Here is a 15,218-nt window from a genome sequence, read left to right on the forward strand (position 1 = left end):
ATATTCTCTTACTGTTCTTTAAATGCAAAGGGATGTAAACTCAAGAATGAGAGTACCAGTTAGGCGTACAGGGATAGCGGATTCATCTAGATAAATATTTCGGTAGAAGACCGCAAAGCCTATGATCCTGCATGCAGAGTTGATCTGTTTGTTGATGGATCTAAGGAATGTGTCTAGTCTTCAAGTTATTAGTATTAGTAAGGGTCGCATAGTGCAAGAAAGCCTATGGTTTATGCTGCGCCAGCCAAATAAAAACGGAATAAAACAAATATAAAAAAAAACTAAAAATTAATAATGATAAAACAATGATACAAACAAAAAAAAATATAAATAAAAAATAAATAAATAATAATAATTAATAAAAAAAAGGAAATTAAACCGTTCATCCTATGCGCTTCCCTGACCCGAAGGTACTATCCAGATGGCCTTTGAATTTCCCCAAACTGTCAGCCTCTACCACCCATGTAGGCAACTTATTCCAGTAATTTATAACTAGCTGACTAAAATAAAACTTCCTGCAGTCCAATCTAAACATTTCCCCCGTAACTTGAATTTATGTCTCCTAGTTCTAGATTCATTTATAATCTTGAAATTTTCGTTCTCATTCATTTTACTGATGCCTCTCAGAGCCTTAAACACCTCAATCAAATGTCCTCTAAGGTGTCTAGTTTCCAAACTGTGCAACCCACATATTCGAAGTCTTTCTTCATAAGGACGCCCTTTTGCCGATCTCACCAGGCGAGTTACCCGTCTTTGCATCCTTTCAAGAAGCTCGATGTCTTTCTTTAGGTGCGGTCTCCAAACTTGACACAGTATTCCAAGTGTGGTCTAACAAAAGCCTTATATAATGGGATTATCACGTCCCTATCTCTACTTGCAAAAGTTCGATAGATCATCGACAGGACACCAAGGGCCTTCCTTGCAACCTGTTTACAATGCTCAGAGATTTTCATGTCTGACCGTATCGTAGCACCCAAGTCCCTTTCCTCCAGTACTGGGTTTAGTTCAACTCCACCAAGTGAATAAGTTTTTTTGGGATTACTGTTTCCCAGGTGTAATACCTTACACTTTGTTGGATTAAAGCACAGCTGCCATTTTTCTGACCATCCCTGAAGTCTATCTAGGTCTCTCTGAAGAAGCTCAGCTTGACTGGGATCATTAACTACTCTACCATTTTAACATCATCTGCAAATTTAGACATCACGCCCTCTATCCCTTCATCAATGTCGTTTATGAAAATTAAAAACAACTGTGGTGCTAATACTGATCCTTGGGGAACCCCACTTCTTACATCAACCCAATCTGAGGAATAGCCATTTATCACAACCCTGTGCCTCCTGCCCAGAAGCCATTCTGATATCCATCTAAGGATTTTTAAAGTGATTCCAACCTGTTCCAGCTTATAAAGCAACCGCTCATGTGGGACTGAGTAAAAAGCTTTGCTGAAATCTAAATAAACAATGTCGAAATTATTCCCTAAATCTAGCTCATGAGTGACCCTTTAAAAATAACGAACCAGATTTGTTAAACATGATTTTCCCTTTACAAAACTGCTGAGTATCCTTGAGCATTTCATTTCTATCCAAATGATCCTGAATTCCACCCTTGATCATTGCCTACATGATTTTCCCTACCACTGAAGTCAGATTGACAGGTCAATAATTTCCCACTTCACTCTTAGAGCCACCCTTATGAATGGGAGATACATTGGCACTTTTCCAATCCAACAGAATCTCCCCAGAGTCTAGTGATTCTCGCATAATTATCCTCAATGGTTCAATGCACTCACTTGCCGCCTCCCTTAAGATTATAGGGTATATTCCATCAACTCCAGGAGCCTTACTGGTCTGTAGGCTCGAAAGTGTTTTCATTAAATAATCTTGCGAAATTTCAATATCATTAATTACATATTTTTCAACTTCGTTCCCACAATTTCCCATTTCCACGAAAGGTTTTTCGTTTGTAAATACCAATGCAAAATAACTGTTGAGTTCATCTGCAACGGCAGCTGGTGTATTTAATACTATCCCCTTTCCCTTACATAAAGGTCCGATCTGATTTGTCCTGCTCTTCTTGGCATTTATATATGTGAAGAATTCCTTATCCCCCCTCTTTGCTCTGTTTTCTAGCGATTTCTTATAAACTGCCTTTGCCTGTCGAACCTTTTCTGTGGCTCTATTACAGATCATCTTGTAGCTGTTATTGGCTTCAGTACATTTTATTTCTCTGTAATCTTTCCATGCCACTTTTTTTCTGCTCAAGTAATGTGGCAACTTCACTATTCATACAACTTGGAACCCTCCTCATGGAGCATTTTTTAATGGTAAATACGCATTCAAGGCATCTGTGATTAATGTTTTAAAAGCATATTACTGTTCAATTGTATTCGTTCTCTGCGCGATATCTACCCAGTTAATAGAGGCCATGTAGTACCTTAAGGCATCGTAATTTCCTTTTCTGAAATTAAAACCCATTCCTTTGTCTTTTACTTCTGCTACCTCTCTCGTCATCATCCACCGTAGAACTCCGTGATCACTTCCTGCTACTGGTTCCTCTACTGTCAGCCCTGTTATGTCATCTGATTCATGTGTGATGATGAGGTCAAGGATATTCTTTTCTCTAGTACTTTCCCTGACATGTTGATACAAATAACAGTCATCTAGTTGATTTAAAAATTTTGTTCCCCATGTCGAGTTTCCTTCCCATTTACTCCAATCAATTAGAGGCAAATTGAAATCACCCATAATAAGACATTGACGCTTACTTGTCCATTCCATTTGCATGTAGAGGCTTTCATCATAACCTTCACAATCACCTGGTCTGTAGATTACTCCTACTCGCATTATACCTTTGTTTCCAACTATCTCACACCATACAGACTCTATACTAGCATGTGAAATGTCTGAATCCGGGAAAGCTATCGTCGCACTCAGGCTGCTTCTGATAAGAAGCATTACCCCACCACCCCTTCTATCTAACCTATCCTTACTAAATACATTATACAAGCCGTACTGTATCTACAAATTAATTTGGAATTACGACATCTAAATATCAAATGTGCGTCTAACTGCACATCAAAATCTGACCTCTGAGGAACGTCGACATTTGTACGTATGTTGCCAAATAGTGCCATTAGCTGGAGGTATCTGGAATCCACTCGAGTGGATTCCAGATACCTCCAGCGTTGAGGTTCTCCGTAAACTGATAACAACGTGTTTACCATAAAGAGCAAGAAATTTTAACTGTAATTTAAATTTTTATTAATTATCTGAAACTTTCCGTGGTATATTTATTTTAATATTTTTATTAAATTTCACGCGAGCTTATATTTTTCGTTGGAAATTACTTCCACCCTTCCTAAACCTATTTAATACATGCCTAAATTACTTAGGCATGCGATATATTTGTAGACCTTTTCAATTCATTAAATATTCGCAAAATTCGAAATTTATGTCGAATAATTTAAATCGGATTGTACAAAATTACAATGGTGTAAATTATTTGAAAAATATTACAAGAAAAAATTACAATACGTTTAATTATAATCTAGGACACCAAGGTTGTTGACCCTCGTATATTTTATTAACAGGAGATGGGTTCGAATGGCAAGAAGCGTCTTAGATGATTTGATGAGAACTATTCTGCTGTTACCTGTTGAACAAAATTATGCATTTTGGATGCAGAAGCAAGAGTAGGGCACTTTCTGAATATGAATACGAATAAAATATTTGGTAAAAACAAAGGCTGATGGGGAAAAAAAAAACATCAAAATTCAGCTTGGCTGCAAGCAAAAAGAGGAAACTATAAAGGAACCGATTATTTAATGAGAGAGGGTGGAAAAAAGAATTTGGATATTCAAAAAAAGTTGTTTTTCGCTTACCACTTAGTGTATCAAGTAGGTTGGAAGAAGATGACTGTTGTCCTTGAGTGAGTAAAGTGGAGAGCGTTGTTCCAAGAGAAAGGTTCATATGTACAGTACGAGATCAAATAACCATAAAAAATACTCATTTCACTGTTTTTAATTTCAATATGAGAAGATGGAAGCGACATTTAAGTACCACCAAGTTTATTTGACAGAGATAGAACAAGACCGTTGTCATAGACTTACTAGAAACTTTCAAGTGTGAGGTTAAATAGGAGGAATATAATTCGATAATTTGAGATAAACATATCATAGGGTCGGATCTAGCTATAGAATTGCACATGTTGTGAACAATTCATATTTGAGGCTCTGTTTTGGTCTACGAATATTATTATCGTGTGAAGTTCGATTGAAACTCGCTAAAATACTCCAAAATATAGTAAAAATTTTAATAGATTAAGGACACACGATTTCATTTCCAAAATTGAACTTGGTGATGATGATCCAGTTAGGACAGCCTGGTCAACGGACCGATTTAACAAAGATTGATTTCAGATACGCAAAGAGACAGGTAGAAACACGCAAAGAGAATTTTCTGTACTTTCCATCTATTGGAACTTTGTGCTCTAATGAGGAATTTCATACATTCATGAAAACTTTTCTTTCACTCACTAAGGCTAAATGATCTTATTTTTAAGTTTAACAAACCTTTGGGTCTGTTAAATAATAAAGGATTAGTTTATGTTACGATGCTTCGGTACTTTCCAAAGAACTTAAGCGTACTGTGACTTTTGCCTCACTCTGAATTTCGCCATTGTTTTAATCTTGAAAAATCCTTAAACATTCTACAATATAAATGTCGCCGGAAATTAGCTTCCCAAAGGGGAATTAGCTTCGAAAATTTGTTTCCGCATAAATTTAATACAACGGCAAACTTTCTTCCTTCTCGGTGTAACTAAGATGGTAATTTGATCAAATAAATCACATCTAATTACATCTTCTCCATAGATGTCGACACTCCTACACAACTGGTTATGGTACACCACTTTTTAAAGTTAAGCTTTCAAAGTGCAAATGCGTAGAATTTATTGCGGACAAATATTGGTATTACCATGATTATGCACAGCACAGCAAGTTTCTCGACTCAATCCACCCCATTAACCTATGCCAATCTCCAGACATTATTGTTGTCATCGGTTTGAGTGTCCTCTCATCAAATATCGTGGATTTCCTGGTGAAGTTACGATTTCCATCACACAGGTCACTGCCTTGGTGCTCTCAATAGAGTGCCAAGCTAATAGATCACAATGCCTGCCCCACTTACGGCCTATTCTCGAGTGACAGCACTCTTGGAGACTATCCATTCTCATCCTCCATCTGCCCTGGTAATTACATGTCTTCCAAATCACCTGGAGTGTAAGCAGTTGTGGCTAAAACTTTGATCGCCTTTTCGTAATATATCAGGTGATTAAGTTTTCATTACCCCCAGTCTATTAGCATGCATCACTGTGGGCAAACTTGTTCCTCCAGCGTCGACACGTGACCTGCAAATCGATTCTACCCGAACTAACAGTGTGGATTACTTGTCGCTGTCCTATACTTCTAATGGCCAACCTTAATCCTTCTAATCACTTGTAATGTGATCGGATTCGCAGTCAGAAGAGACGGGATTGTCCTAGTAATACTAGGTTTTAAGTTTGTTATTGATTGAGTCAAAGTCCCTGTACGTTTCGGCCAGATTATTCAGCGAAGTATGCATAAGATCGCATTCCCATTCCACCGTGTGCCTAAGTAACGACTTTGACTTTACCCTAGGATCTATGGCGTAGTATATCCACAGTTCTAATCTCTATACAATTCCGCATGGAATACACTATTTTAACTGCGTCCTCACTGACTTAATTAAAGCCTTTTGCTACTTTTCGAGGTAAATAATAGCTGGCAGAGGTTACTTTTGTGGACAAAAGGCTTTGTGCATACTATGATAGAACCGCATCCAAACTACTCTTAGTTAAAGCAATCTGTTTCTCGAGAATAGAGAGATTAGCATATATAAATAGGATGGATGCCGAATTCTAGCAGAGTCTTTGCAGGATTTAGTATTAATGACATCAGAAGTAGACTTGAGTATAAGGCATTTTCATTTTCTCTGCAAGCTGGATACCAGATGGCGTTGCATTAACACGCTTATGTTTTCTCGATAAACAAATGAGCTTTTTTTGTTGATGGTGTTAAGGGGGATGTAGTACACTTCAAATGAATTTCTGATTAATTCTGACCTTCGTTCTCTTCCCCATTCATAATATTTGTTTCTATTGTTTGGCCAGCGAAGACAGAACACTATTTTTCAAACGGGCTGCAGATACCCACTCAGAATAAATTCGCTTCTTTTTAAATACGTTAATATTGAATTAATGTGTTGATAAATGGCTTTATCATCCTAATTGTTTTGTTCTGAACTTGGGGAAAATTTCCCAGCGTTGTTTAAAGCTTTGTCGGCGATTCTGTCAAATCCTTTTTCGAAATCAATTAAGCTTAATATTGATGGTTTCTGTCACAGTACTTATAACAACATCCTTAATGATTATTTGGTGTAGACTCAGTGGAATGAAATTGCCATTTAGGAGACAAACAGCGCTTTCAGATGGTGGGCAAGTGGATTTTTTTATCATTCCCAAAATATTATCCTGCATTCGCAGAAATAGTACAAAATAACCTTTAAGGTTATTACTTTATGATCTATATTTAATAATGACAGATTCTGTTCTGGTTTGGGTGTATTGCATTCGTTCTAATTTTGGTACGCTGCTAAAAATCGATTATTTTCCAATTCGTTGTTGTCAAGTCTATAGAAATATTTTATTGTGTCCAACCTGTGCCAATTACATTATTTTAATGTTTAATTTAAATTGGGGTGGTTGTTTTTTCAACGTTTCTTCAAAAAAAGGGCCCCATCTTCAAATTTTATAGTGTGGATATTTACAAAACAAAATAATAAATAAACAAAAATGGCAATATCTGTTTATAACATTCAAATGCATCTGCGTAAACTTTTTCTGATCGAAAATGTCTGCAGAATTGAAGTACGAGTCCTGGATTAAACAGTTGGGCTGCGCATGCTCTCAAATATATTATAAAATATTGGGATTTGTTTTGTTTCCATCAGGCATACAACTACAATTGCTGACAAAGGACACGAAATCAGGAAATGATGTTTGTTGTAGTTTAAAGTAGTTGAAGCAAACTGAAGAGATGCAAGGGCTGGTGACAAAATGAATACCAAAAAGTATCCTAAGGTGGAAAGATTATAATTAGAAACTTTCGTGCATTGCACAGGGAATACAGTCTGCCAAGTTCGCCGAGTGGATATTAGAAGAATCTAGTGAACCCTTCTGCGTATTAATTTTCACGCTTGATGTATCTGTTAAGGTATAATTAGCATCGGGCGAAGATTTTCCATTAATTACATAAGTGCATCTCCAACTTGCACAAAGATGGACTGAACCTTCGAGCCACCGTGTGAAGAACAAGTTAAATACGAAGCTAATCCTTACCTGTGTAATGTGTAAGCGCTGTCGCCTGAATTACAAATCTAATTTGAAACAATATGTGACATATAAACGCTCGTGCCTTCCGGGCGAAACTGACCTGGTCAATCAATTCCCGGCTTCGCTCGCTAATGGGATTTCGAAGAAAACTGGGGGCATTTCCATAGCGCTATAAATAAGATTAATGACATAATTTAAGGCTTGTTTACAGGTGTAATTAACTTCGTATTAAATTCCGATAACGCCTGACTTCAAAAGCTAAACGAACTTAGACGTCACGTTCTCGCGCCTTGCGGTTGCTATGGCAACCGCGCCCGGTTTCTGGATGCGCGAAAGAGCAACAGGTTGTCGATTCGATTTGTCTCCCTATCTGAGTTCCTCTCAGTATTACATTTATTATTAACGGATTCGTTTCTCTCTTTTTTCTGATAAAAAAACGTCCGATATACAACTGTGAAGACTGAACTTATTTAAAAGATTTTTCAGCACTGGCTGTTAAGATAGCGGCTAGTAAGGGCCGGGTTTCCAGCCCGGGACTGTTGAATACGGTACTGTTTCTTGTAGTCTGTCTATCTTGTGAACTCGCCTGATCGTTTGGTCGTCCCTGAGTATAAATAGAAAATTTATTTATTTATTTATTTATTGGTGTGTAAGGGGAGAAAGATTTATAAAGGTTTGCAAGAGATACTGAGTAAGATTTTCATATTTTTAATGAAGTATACACTGCCCTCGTGAAAGTTATAGTCAACAATTTTGTTATATATGTTTGAAAAACCAGCGTTGTACAGCATTAAGGTCCAAACAAGTCCTTAGTCTTAAAAATTTATTTAAATATGTGGAAGTGAGAAAATTAAATGCATTAATATACATTTATTCTGACGCCTTATTTTTCCAACAGTAGTATTTGATCAGGTTTCATCTTCATACAGATTTGATTATCTGTATGAATATGAAATCTCCGACGTGTGAGAGATGAATAATAAGGTCCGGGGAATGACAGAGCACAAATTAATGTAATATAGACTAAGTAATGTTGACTCTTTCGTGGGATTTGGCACTATAAATTGGAATACATTATAAGCAAGTTTTATCATCTCTGCTATTTAAATTGTTGGCTGGATATCCAATACAAGATATTATATTTCTTTTAATATAAAATGTATTTATTGGAATTTCTAAGCGTTCAGGAACTGGCTCAGTATGTGTACGTGCTGTCTTAGCGAGAAGGTTGTTATAAAAGTGTCTTAATTCCTCAGATGTATACTTCGTTGCATTAAAAGAGGACCACGGATTGTCATCCGTATCAATGATGATATTCTCGATTCCTGATAATATTTTGTTTGGCTAATCCTCCAAAGTTACTGATGTTTTGTCAAAGACCTAGATTAGAGATCTATGTTTTGGGATAAACACAGATGGGGCCAGATCCATGACCAGTGGTAAGTCAGGTGATGGTCACAAAATGACTTGCTTGTAAGACTTTAAAAGCCTATATTTGGAAGAAGGGCCTAAATTGGGTTGGCAACATATCAGCGTGCGTTATCATGAAGCAAGATCATGATTTTCGGTAATCTTCAGAAATAAAAAGATACTTGTAAATAAACAAGTTTATTTCAAGGTTCGAATAATAAATGTTTTATAATTTTTTTATAATCTGCATAAAGCAGATATTTAAACAACATATCCCATTTCATAAACTGTTTAATACTAAAATTAATTATATTTTCTACATTTTACGGCTCTATATTTTAACACGCTTATAAAATAAAATTAATCGGAATATATCAGTTAAAATAAAATGACTAGAGGGTACAGCAAGTAAATAAATAAATCAATTTAAAAAAGGAACTGTAGTTGAATATTTAAGAAACTGAAAATTCATTCTAGGTTGAATTAAGAGGAAGATTAGAATTGTATGAAGTCATTGACATTCCATATCTTTTATTTAAAAAACAAAAGTCAGCGCGATAATCGTAAACCAGGTCTTTGGGCCAAATGGTGGATAATTGGCGAATCTTCGATGCTGACGTGCTGCAAACCATGAGGAGGCATTTCGATGGCTTGGAAACAGGGTGCTGTAAGTGCATTCCCGAACAGGGCAACTTTTAGTGGATAAGAAACACTTTACTTGTCAATGTCCAAAACATGGTGTAAGATATAGTTCTTACAACTTTAAATAAGAATATTTGTTTTTGCTAAAAGTAAGGTTAAAGTTTGAAGAACGCTAGATTTAGTAATGGACAGTTTTAAGCGTGAGAATTAAGAATAGTAGCAAAGGGGTAAACAAGTAATTCAAATAATACGAGAGAGCAAACAGGGACAGCAGGACTAGGTAAAGGGGTGCCATTTGAGAACGGGCGTGAAGGGGTTGCTTAAGGAAGAACAATAGGACGTGAAACGGGTTTATACGAAGCGCCTCCTTTGATCTATGACACCGTTAGAACTAAAATAGGAAATGAGTGGACGTCCAGTGTTCGCGTCAAAATAAAACGGGTCCGGGCTGATTGATTTTTGGGTATTCGGATACATTTAGAGAGAAAGGTGTGAAACGAAATGAGTGTTTTTGGAGGTTACTGGTGTACATGAAAGTCATGCTGCCTGTGAGAAAAAAATAAGAAAGTTCGAGAAAAGGGTTGGTTTGCGCGTTGGGGAGGCAGCTTGGGAGAATTGTGTTAGCAAATAGGAAGTAACGGAAATTTTAAACAGAAAAAGAAGATTGGTTGGAGTCCTTGGGGGAGGCGTGCCAAACTTGAAGGGAAGAGTGAAGTTCGGGGAGAAGAAAAATTGAGAGAGGGAGCATTCTGTGTCTGACTTCTGTGTGGTGTGGTCTAAGGGATGAAGGTCGTGAGTTGCGGGTTGAAGTAGAGGTAGGCGAGTTTGGTAATGTAGGTCCTTGTGAAGAGTCTGAAGGAAACCTCGCGAAGGAACTGCTCATGGATTCTAGTGCCGTCCACTGAGAATGAGCCAAGTATGTACTCCTGTGAATATATCGTCTATACAAGAAGGAGCGTCATGTCAAGAGTGACTCGGAAGTGAAAGTATGCCTGTCAGTCTCGAAGGAAAACCGGAGTGCCCAAGAAACTTAAGTAAGCCTGTCAGCCACGTAGGAAACCTGAACGCAAGGACATTGGAAGAAGCGGCGAAGTCGGAATGTAAGTCTGTTCTTTGTTTCTCTATTGAATCCTGAACTCAAGGACTCATAACCTAGCTCTGTAAGCAATTGAGTGATAGTCCTTGTAAAAGAAAGAAGCATTCCTGTTGTTAATGATTATGAATAAATGTAAGGGTGGTTCAGGAGTAGTAAAATCAAAGTAATAATATAAAGTAATTAGCAAAGAACTTATATTTATAAGGGTAGTACTGTAAGGATAGGTTAACCTATGTCATTACATTAGGCCAAGTGCCAAACAAGGTAACATATCAGATGAGGTGTAAGGAGAAATAAATTTTATTAATAGAAAAACCTCATGAGTAAAGAGGGATGACTAAGACGATAACTAGGGTTGACTAAGATGTTATTTAAGGTGGAATGGGTGACCTGTAAGGAATGTTATTGAGATAAGAGGGTACCAGATGTAATACGTTTTATGTGTAAGAGGCTAAAACAAAGATTCTAAAGGAGTAATAAGAGCTGAAGTAAATATTATTGATGCAAGAGAAAGACAGAAAAAAAATTGGTAAGGTAAGAGAATGATTGAGTAATCATTGTGGAGTCAATTTTATGTAAAATACAGGTGATACAAACTGATGTTAATAATTCGCATATTGAGAATAATTGAGAGAGAGAGATAGAGAGACAGTGTAGTGTATTGTAGCATGGTTTGCATATGTATATGAAATTGGGATGCTTGTATGTAATTATTTGTTTCTTTTATGTAAATGTTGTATGCTCATTAAAAGTTTGTTAAATTTTGTAAACAAAATGTGTGGCTTTAATGTTCTGCTAACAACCGCTTTACACACCCTAGAAATTGGAATTTTCTGAAATTGGTAGTCAGATTTGCGTATGTGGGGGTGATACAGACGTCAGTAGGGTGTTCAGCGAATTGAAAATTATTTTTAGTTAAGTTAATCAGAGAATAAGCTAATAATAAAATAATATAATATAATATAATAAAACACTCTTCTCCCCACAATGGCCAAATAATAAATCTGACTTCAGAAGGAGAACAGCTATTGAAGCTCTCATCCACGTGATAGGAGGATGATTACAGGTTTGGAGTCAAATTCGAGAAGTGGAATTTATAGCATTAGCAGAGGGATATGATTCAAGAAAGCAAACTTATGCAGCATCAACCAAAAAACCCTTCCCATTCACTCCAAAAGTTTGTGCAGCTTTTTCTTGAATTTATTTAAACTATCAACTTCCACAGCAACAGGTGGAAGTTTGTTTCAGCAATTAACAACCTGCTGGCTAAAGGCAAATTTCCGCACATCTATTCTACAACTGTCTTTCCTCAATTTGAATTTATGCCCCCTCAAGTGCGTATTCTGAGCAAGACGAAAAATCCCATCAACACTGAGCTTGCTCAGACCATTCAAAGCCTTATACACCTCAATCAGATCACCTCGCAGGTGCCTAGTCTCCAGACTCTGCAATTACAGAACTAAAGCCTTTCTTGGTAAGGTTGGTTGTTAGGAGTTTTATAGCGCATTAGCATCTAAGGCTATTTTGCGCCAATTCTTGGTAAGAGCACCCCTTTATTCCTCTCACCAATTTCAGTGCCCCATCTCTATACTCTCTCCAGCAGCTCTACATCCTTCCTAAAATGAGTCCTGCAGACCTATCTGCAGTACTCAAGGTGTGGCCTGACCATTGCCTTATACAAAGGGATACTCACCTCCTTATCCCTGCTAGCAAAATGCCGATAAATCATTTACAAGACTTCATGAGCTGCTCTGGCAGCCTGTCTGCACTGCCTAATTACCCCCAGGTCTTTTTCATGCTCCATTACCCTGAGTGTAGTACCGCACAGTTGATACGTTACTGCAACCGATATACAGTACTTTGTATTTGTCAATGTTAAACTTCAGTTGCCACCTCTCAGGCTACCTGTCCAACTTTTATAGACCTGTTGAAGGCAGGGGTGTTAATGACAATAATGGCAGTAGCACACTGCCATTATTGTCATTAACACCCCTGCCAACCTTTGTATAATCTGAAAACTTCGACATTAAGCCTGATATACCTTCATCAACATCATTGATAAATATACAAAACAACAGTAGGCCCAACACCGAACCCTTGAGGGACTCCACTAATAACATTAGTCCACGAAGACCAATGTCCATTGATTACCACTCTGTGCGTTCTCCCACTCAGCCATTCTTTTATCTACAGCAGTAAGTTTCCCTTAATGCCATACTGCTCCAATTTGTACAACAGTCTTTTATGTGCAACAGGGTCAAAAGCTTTCCTAAAATCCAAGTATGTGATATCAAAATTATTTTTTGCACTCAATTCCTTTGTGACCACATCGTACTATCCAGTCAAATTGGTCAGACAAGTCTTCCCCTTATCCAACCCATGTTGTATCTGAACTATAAGTGCAGTCTTGTCTAGATGACCTGAATGCTTCTGTAACAAGTGTCTCCATTATTTCCCTCGGAACATAAGTTAAACTAATGGGTCTGCAATTATTCATATATCAACCTGTGATCCTGATCCACTTTTGTGAATTGGGGATGCATTTTGCACATCTTCAGTTCGTGGGGACCTCCCCTGAATCTAAAGATGTTCTTATAATATTGACTAACGGTTTGCTTACTTCCTTTGATGCCTCCCTTAAAATAACTGGATAGATCCCATCCACCTTAGGTGCTTTTGTTCTGTTTAACTTCAACAATATCATTTATCTCCCTGTTAAAGTTTGATAAACTTCTGGCCTTCACTGCCCTAAAGAATTCCTCATGTATGAATGAATGTAGATGCAAAATACTCATTCAGTTTTTCAACTACCTGGGCAAGATCGTCCATAGTCTAACCATCGATATCAAGTGGACCAATCTGATTCATCCCCCTCCTTCTAGAGTTTACATAAGTAAGGAAGACTTTGATGTTTTTCTTTACAACCTTTGCCAAAGATTAATCGTAATCTGCCTTCGTTTGCCTGATCTTCTTTGAGAGTTGATTACAGGTAAGTTTATAGGCTTCTTTGTCGCCTGATAATTTATATGCAAACCATGAATTTACTTCTCTGCCACGAGTCTCATTAACTCATCTAACATCCATTTAGGCCTAAACCTTGAAGAGTATTTTCTTAGGTGATATGAAAAGCCTAGTAGTTTCTAAGATTAAGTTTTTGAATGTTTTTCATTTAGAATTTGCTCTTGGTAACATCATCAGTTTGTCCCACTCCACTTAACTGTCTGAGACCACTGTAGTGACCTTTACACCTGATGGTAGTTTCATCTTTAAGTAAATTCCACATCAGTATACTGTGACCACTGCCAACTAATGGTTCTTTTATGTACAGATTCTTAATGCATGAATAATCACTGTTGATAATCAGATATAAGTAATATGTAATATAGTATATAATATATATTTTAATAGCACAGCAAGATTTCTGAAAAGTTTTCACCCCAGCCACTTTTAATATGAACATTATTTCTCTTTGCTTCAACCAAAGTTTATGCTTCTTTCACAACAGATAAATATACTATTCCAATATCATAAGCAGATGTCTTTTATGAACCTAAATTAAATGTGTACCTTCTGTGAGTTTCCCCTTTTGTTTTATAGATATGTTTGTTGATTGCCTTTAGATTTTTGAAAGTTTCAGTAATTCTTGTTTTATGTAATGTAAAATTTATATATATATATTTTTATAATTATAAAAAATGAAATTACCAAGAAAATTTATTTATTCTATTCTGTCGTTTTATTCATACAACTCGAGAAAAATCAAGAAAGGAATGAAGCAAATTCTCTCCTTAAAGAAGAAAATAATACAGTATATATCGCTATCCACAGAGAACATCTGTACTGCCCTCAACCTATGCTTGTCAGGCAGCGTCATTATCTTCGGAGATTCCCTGTTTAAACAGATATTACTGAGTCTCCCATACCTATTACAATGTGGTGCAGATACGTCGATGACATCTTCACCGTCATCCCACGTGGTTCAGAGACAACACTACTAGAATACATCAATTCTTTATCACTATTCGTCCAGTTCACTTCAGAACTAGAAGTGGACGGGTCCCTTCCATTCTTAGATGTTCTAGTAAAACGAGTGGGCCCACATCTGGAAATCTCGGTATACCGTAAGCCAATGTAGTGGGGGAAGTTTACCAACTACAGATCTGGCCACGCCCCTTGCCACCAATTCGCAAAAGAGGGGCAATTGAAAACTCCAATTGCTCTTCTTTTGGGTAGCGGAGTGGTACACCGCTTAACTTGCAAAGATTGTGGCAGTTGCTCTATAGGGGAGAGCTCGAGACGCCTTCAAGATCGCCTTGCAGAGCATGACAGATCAATTCGCCTTGGTGACACTGACCACTCCGCAATCGCGGAACATTTCTGGTCGACCCACCATGACCTTAACCTTAAACGCGATTACGAAGTGATCGACCAGTCCCGACATCGCCTTTGGCAGGAATCATTAAACATATCATGCAATTCAAAAACCTTGAATCGCTGCAAGGGCACGAGACTACACCCTATCTTGGAATCAACAGTCTTGAAGCTTGATAATCGCTGGCAGCAAACCCACACAAGTCCGCCTACCAACAACGAACACCAATCTAGTAGATGAGTGTCAATCTCGCGGCCATATACACACCAGAGCACGCACAGCTCGTAT

The 15,218-nt window shown here is 37.4% G+C and overlaps 1 protein-coding gene across 3 annotated transcripts in view; it reads right to left on the reverse strand.

Moving 5' to 3' along the window:
* Window positions 1-15,218, reverse strand: part of LOC150084399 (cell adhesion molecule Dscam1-like) — a 395,640-nt gene that overhangs the window by 76,479 nt on the left and 303,943 nt on the right. The window lies entirely within an intron of this gene.

Source organism: Mastigoproctus giganteus, chromosome 6, assembly GCF_048544385.1.
Source record: "Mastigoproctus giganteus isolate SK-2022 chromosome 6, ASM4854438v1, whole genome shotgun sequence".
NCBI lineage: Eukaryota > Metazoa > Arthropoda > Arachnida > Uropygi > Thelyphonidae > Mastigoproctus > Mastigoproctus giganteus.